The sequence below is a fragment of the Sander vitreus genome, unplaced genomic scaffold (assembly GCF_031162955.1).
Source record: "Sander vitreus isolate 19-12246 unplaced genomic scaffold, sanVit1 ctg570_0, whole genome shotgun sequence".
Classification (NCBI taxonomy): domain Eukaryota; kingdom Metazoa; phylum Chordata; class Actinopteri; order Perciformes; family Percidae; genus Sander; species Sander vitreus.
In genome coordinates, this window is record NW_027595666.1 from 20001 (window position 1) to 26649 (window position 6649).

General features: G+C 45.8%; 1 pseudogene; it reads left to right on the forward strand.

Annotated features, from left to right (window-relative positions):
• Window positions 1-4108, forward strand: part of LOC144514408 (ribonuclease inhibitor-like) — a 6589-nt pseudogene extending 2481 nt beyond the window's left edge.
• The last annotated feature ends 2541 nt before the right edge of the window (window positions 4109-6649 follow it).

The following is a 6649-nucleotide window of genomic DNA, read 5'->3' on the forward strand; positions in this document are numbered from 1 at the left end:
TTTAACTGTGTCAGGCTCGGGTCGGGCTCAGACAGAAAAATGCAGCCCGATCCACACTCTACGCCATACAAGCAGCCTGAGATCCTCTGGTATGTTCGTATTAATAATTCCCAAGTTAGGTCTTAAAACCAGAGGACACTTTGCAGCCATTACCCTGAACTCTGAATCGACCTGCCAGAATATAATTATGTGACAGACTATTACAGACTGCATCACTGTGAACTACCGGGGATCTGCTGTGCTTCTCTGGCCTCAGCTCTGAAGTCCAACCCCTCCCATCTGAGAGAGCTGGACCTGAGCTACAACAAGCTGCAGGATTCAGGAGTGAAACTTCTGTCTGCTGGACTGCAGAGTCCACACTGCAGACTGGAGACTCTGAGGTACGACACATCTAAACTTGAGTCGCTTCTTTTTGGTTTTCCATTGTCAAAACTTGTCGCTAGTACCTGGTACTTTTTTTGGTACCACCTCGATCCATGTTTCAAACGAGCCGATACATATATTGGTCAGAGAATTGTCACTAGCATTACACAAGACATCTTTTAAAATAGTCAAGCTACCGTCAATAGCAACTGCAATGTTTTTATTCACTCTACCAAGATTTCTTTTTTAAAAGCAGCCTGCAAAACTTCGCCATACATCGGTGCAGATAAAACATTCTTCTCTTTGGTTGCTGATGAAAGAATCAGCGAAAGTCACGTTGAAGATTGTCATCGCAGTTTAACATGGCATGTCATTTGATAATCCAGCCTACGCCCGAGCAGACTATATCCACAATGGAAACGCCAAAGATAAAAGCAGCTGGTACCAAAAGTCAAGGTGGAAACATGGCATTCATGAAAAGCCTGCCCTCACAGAGGACAGACTCTGACAGCTGGGGACCTTCTGTACAATCAGCACAGACACATTCCACACATGCGCCGTAGAAGACATGATGGCGACCTCCTGACAGCAGGAACAAGAGCTTTGTTTCATGTGTTTGGCGGAAAACATTACCATTAAAGAATTCCCTCTCTGCAGGTTGATTTGCTGTCTTCTGACGGAAGGAAGTTGTCTTCATCTGACAGAGCTGGAGCTGAGCTTTAACAAGCTGCAGGATTCAGGAGTGAAGTGGCTGTGTGATGTTGTGAAGAGTCCACATTTCAGACTGGAGACTCTGAGGTACAGAATCTCTTCTACCCGCTGAGCAGAGTCTGAAAGCCAGTGAAAAGATGACACATCAAGTACAATAATCAAGACCATACAACAGCATAATAACAAACTTGACACACTATAAACCAAATTAACATATGTATAAATGCCAACACCATAAGCCCATCATACATGTCTTTCCCCCAAAACAAAGCTTCTTAGGGAACCCTCCAGAAAGCTCTGGTACTTTAACCCATTTTCCTGTATAGACATTAGAGTTTAGATTCTCCCGTTTAGAGCCCGAACTTCGGCACTGACCCGTCCCACCACTATCTTCGGGCCGGGCCCTTCATCAGGCATTTGTGTTTTGAATCATTACTTTATTAGCCTAACTGGGTGGGGAGAAAGCGCTGCCTCTCCAGCTTCCCCCGTAGCTCTGGGTGGATGTCCTGCATTGACTTGAGTGGCAGGTAAACTGTGCTAAGTCTCCCCATCTGTATCAACCAGGCCAGATAGTTTCAGATATCTCACGAGTCCTTTAGCAGAAAGATATGGTCTCTCTTATATCCAATGCGTTGTTGGCCAGTGCGTCGGCATGCAGACTGTGGCGAAGGACAGTATTAATTAGGTGATCGAGACTAGAAAGTCTCCTATACGGCTCCAGGGCTGGTGGCAGGGGATGTTGCTGCTACGATCCGTTACCCACAGGTAAAAGGAGTTGTAGTTGAGAACGTCAGTTATAACGGCCCACGTATTTAAAAACATTGTCAAGTTTAAATCAGGCTCTGGCTCATAATTACAGTTAATATGTCGGGCTGGGCTCGGGCACAACGTGCACAGGCTCGAGGGTAGGGTTGGGCCTGATCCCAGCTTTACTAGACATCCAATCTAGAAAACCATTTTCTTTTACATTTTTTAGCCATCTCACAAGCCCACTCCTGGATTGACGGCACCCCTTCATTCCATCCTCTTTAAATAATCTATTTGGCTACCACTAAACTGTCTGGACCCAGCTTATTATGTGCTTATCCATCCCACTGAGGATTGAACATCTCCCAGAACAAATAATCTCGGGCTGAATGAAACTGGGTCCCTGCAATCTGACAGTAAGTTATCGTGCATCTCGGTCCACAATTCCTGCAGGTTATCACAGGACAGTGATGGTTTGATAAAATCCTCTTCTTTGCAGGTTAAAGGACTGTAAGATCACAGATGACGGGCTGTGCTTCTCTGGCCTCAGCTCTGAAGTCCAACCCCTCCCATCTGAGAGAGCTGGACCAGACTAACAACTACAGGCTGCAGGGTCCAGGAGTTAAGCTGCTGTGTGATCTTATGGAGAGTCCAAACTGTAGACTGGAGACTCTGGAGTGTAGAGGGTTTAGAGTCAGTTCATGCTGATGAGCCCATTGATGGTTTTCAGGTGTTATTTTAGACTCAACCAGTCCTCCAAACCCTCCGAGGATATGTGTGGTTCATTCTGACGTCACTTTGACAGAGAATACCTTTACATCTGAAGTGTTTAAAGACTCTTTTTGTCCGTTGTTTATTTCTAAAGAAACACGACAATGTATAAAAGGCTCCATTACCTTGTAGCTCACGTTATGGCTCCGTAGCAGACGTTTTTATAACAATAGGCTAACGATTGGGTCATAACCACAAGACTTCCTGTCTCATAGTAGAGGAGTTACCGTATAGTACAGGAGAAGCTCTCAGGCAATCAGGGGGAACATGGAGGTTTAAGGGGGAGACTCCAGGGGGAATGAGAGGGGGAACACAAAAGCAGGGGGAATGAGAGGGGGGGAATGAGAGGGGGGAATGAGAGGGGGAAACACCAGAGCAGGAGGGGTGGGAATGAGAGCACTGGTTGTGTACACTGATTGTGTTCACTGATTGTGTTCACTGATTGTGTATTCTGCTGGCTGTAGACCTGCCACCCTCAGGTTATAATAAAGACATGTTATAATAATGGATTGTCACACATTACTTATTGTCATCTTTGGATTTTGACTCTGAAAGTGATTCAGTCAAAGAAAAGTTCAGTTTCAGCTGAAATATGAAAAACAGATTCAGGTGAAAAGTTCAGGTTGGGGGGGGAGTGTGTGTGTGTGTCTGTGTGTGTCTGTGTGTGTGTGTGTGTGTGTGTGTGTGTGTCTGTGTGTGTGTGTGTGTGTCTGTGTGTGTGTGTCTGTGTGTCTGTGTGTGTGTGTGTGTGTGTGTGTGTGTGTGTGCTGTCTGTGTGTGTGTGTGTGTGTGTGTGTGTCTGTCGTGTGTGTGTGTGTCTGTGTCTGTGTGTGTGTGTGTGTGTGTGTGTGTGTGTGTCTGTCTGTGTGTTTGTGTGTGTGTGTGTGTGTGTGTGTGTGTGTGTGTGTGTGTGTGTGTGTGTGTGTGTGTGTGTGTGTGTGTGTGGGTTCAGGTTGAGGCGGGAAGTGACATTAAACTGAGACGTGATAATAAGACTCACATTGATGCAAGTTATTATTAGACTGAAATAAGAAGGTGTTACATTCAGCTGGACTCTCTCACACACACACACACACACACACACACAGACACACACACACAGACACACACACACACACGACACACACACACACACAGACACACACAGCACACAGACACACACACAGACACACACACATACACACACACACACACACACACACACACACAGACACACACAGACACACACACACACACACACACACACACACACACACAGACACACACACACACACAGACACCCCCCCTCTCTCTCTGTAAACCGTCCTAGCTGGGGTTGGGGTTGGAGTAACACTCTTCCTCTGAGTGTCTGAAATCTTTCCTCCTCTTCAGCTCTGTAAACAATCATTGGTTTCCAGCGGTGATCCAGAATGAAGAACTGCTGCCTTTAGGACAGTGTTCCTGGATTTTACTTAAATTTGTTTAAATTCTGCAGAAACCTGAGCGTCTGCAGCTTCGCTGTGACTCTGATAAAGAGGTAGGACATCTGTTCAACATGTCTACATTATATGAATATAATGTATATGAATATAATAATGATGTAAAAACATCAGTTTGTGTCTCTGGCTTTATATGTCCAACTACAGCTGTTCTGTTTCACAATCTTCTCCATTCAATTACAAACTAAAAGTAGTGATTATGTACATGGAGTCTGGTGGGTTTGGTGATTCTGACTCTACCTGCTCCGGTTCTCTCCCATGTTTCCCTCAGGAGTCATTCAAAGCCTCCATATTCAGCCCCATTGTACCGACTTTGGTTGCAGTTCCACCAGAGTTCCACTGGGGGTGATCACGGTCCAGAGCTAAATGAATGGGAGTCTATGGAGCTAGATGCTAAATGAATGGGAGTCTATGGAGCTAGATGCTAAATGAATGGGAGTCTATGGAGCTAGAGGCTAAATGAATGGGAGTCTATGGAGCTAGATGCTAAATGAATGGGAGTCTATGGAGCTAGATGCTAAATGAATGGGAGTCTATGGAGCTAGATGGCTAAATGAATGGGACTCTATGGAGCTAGATGCTAAATGAATGGGAGTCTATGGAGCTAGATGCTAAATGAATGGGACTCTATGGAGCTAGAGGCTAAATGAATGGGACTCTATGGAGCTAGATGCTAAATGAATGGGAGTCTATGGAGCTAGATGCTAAATGAATGGGAGTCTATGGAGCTAGATGCTAAATGAATGGGACTCTATGGAGCTAGATGCTAAATGAATGGGAGTCTATGGAGCTAGATGCTAAATGAATGGGAGTCTATGGAGCTAGATGGCTAAATGAATGGGAGTATATGGAGCTAGATGCTTAATGAATGGGAGTCTATGGAGCTAGATGGCTAAATGAATGGGAGTATATGGAGCTAGATGGTCAAAAGTTGAATGAACGAGTACTTGTGTCCTTTTGATTTCTTACAGGTTGAGTCGTTGTTGCCCATAACACGCTAGCATTCTGCTAATGAATGCTGATTGGTCAGTGAAGGACTGATTACGATCAGAGATCCCGCTTGACGGCATCCAAAGCAGAACCAGAATGTGAATATTTCAGCGTGGTCTTTAAAACATTAGCAAACCTCTTTCTAGCACGTGTATTAACAGAGAGAGTCTAACCTGTCAGCTGTGTTGTATTAACAGAGAGTCTAACCTGTCAGCTGTGTTGTATTAACAGAGAGACTAACCTGTCAGCTGTGTTGTATTAACAGGGAGAGACTAACCTGTCAGCTGTGTTGTATTAACAGGGAGAGTCTAACCTGTCAGCTGTGTTGTATTAACAGAGAGTCTAACCTGTCAGCTGTGTTGTATTAACAGAGAGAGTCTAACCTGTCAGCTGTGTTGTATTAACAGAGAGTCTAACCTGTCAGCTGTGTTGTATTAACAGAGAGAGTCTAACCTGTCAGCTGTGTTGTATTAACAGAGAGAGTCTAACCTGACTCAGAGCTTGCTGTAAAGCAGCATCTCTGGCCGTATATGTGTATGACATCATTGACATTTTAAAAGGCTTTTTAGAACAAAAAAGCCTCTTTAAATAATCTAACACCCAGCAGTGTGTATTTTCTTAGCCTCCTCTTTCAAATGCAACATTCAGATTACTAGACAACAATGATATCCTGAGAAAAGTGGATGTTGAGGGGTACAGCTCCATAGAGGCCCATTCATTCTGCACTGGCCTGTGAGCGCCCCCTATATGGATCTCTGGTGGAACTGCAACCAGGTCAGAAGACAGAAGTAACGAGAGAGTTACTTCTTCCCTTATTAGACATTCTTTGAGTCGGTAGAGACCAGAAACAGATAAAAGAGAGATTAAATTAAATACAAAAATATAAAGACAGTATATATTTGTGGACACAAAGTGTCCTGATGAAGCCAGGCCTCCTGCACACTGGCTGCATGGCGTGAGCGTGTCAGCTGCGTGTCGGCTGCATGTGGCGTGAGCGTGTCGGCTGCGTGTCGGCTGCATGGCGTGAGCGTGTCGGCTGTGTGTGGCGTGGGCGTGTCAGCTGCATGGCGTGGCGTGTCGGCTGTGTGGCGTGGGCGTGTCAGCTGCGTGTGGCGTGGGCGTGTCGGCTTTATGTTTGCTGCTTCCTCTGCCTGGAACATGTTACAGGAATCCATGAAACTCACTGAGCTGCTCTCATTGGTCGCTTTTAAGAGGATGATGATTGACTTGGAGGCAGAACATCTGGCTGCAGATGTTCTGCCTGATGTGTTTAGGATTGTGGTCGACGTTGAAAGATTTGCTGTGTCAGTTGTTTTATGTTTTTTGGTGTGTTAGCGTATTCTGTATGTTATGTTCTTGTATAGGTTGTATGTACATCGTTCAGCACTCTAGTGAGTCCAGACAAGGCTAGCAGCAGCAGCAGCGCCGCATCAGACACGTGTCTGGTGTGCAAAGACATAGAAAACGCCACGCAGCCGCCACGCCACGCTCACGCCACGCTCACGCCACGCCACGCTACGCTCACGCCACGCTACGCTCACGCCACGCTCACGCCACGCTCACGCCACGCTCACGCCACGCCACGCTCC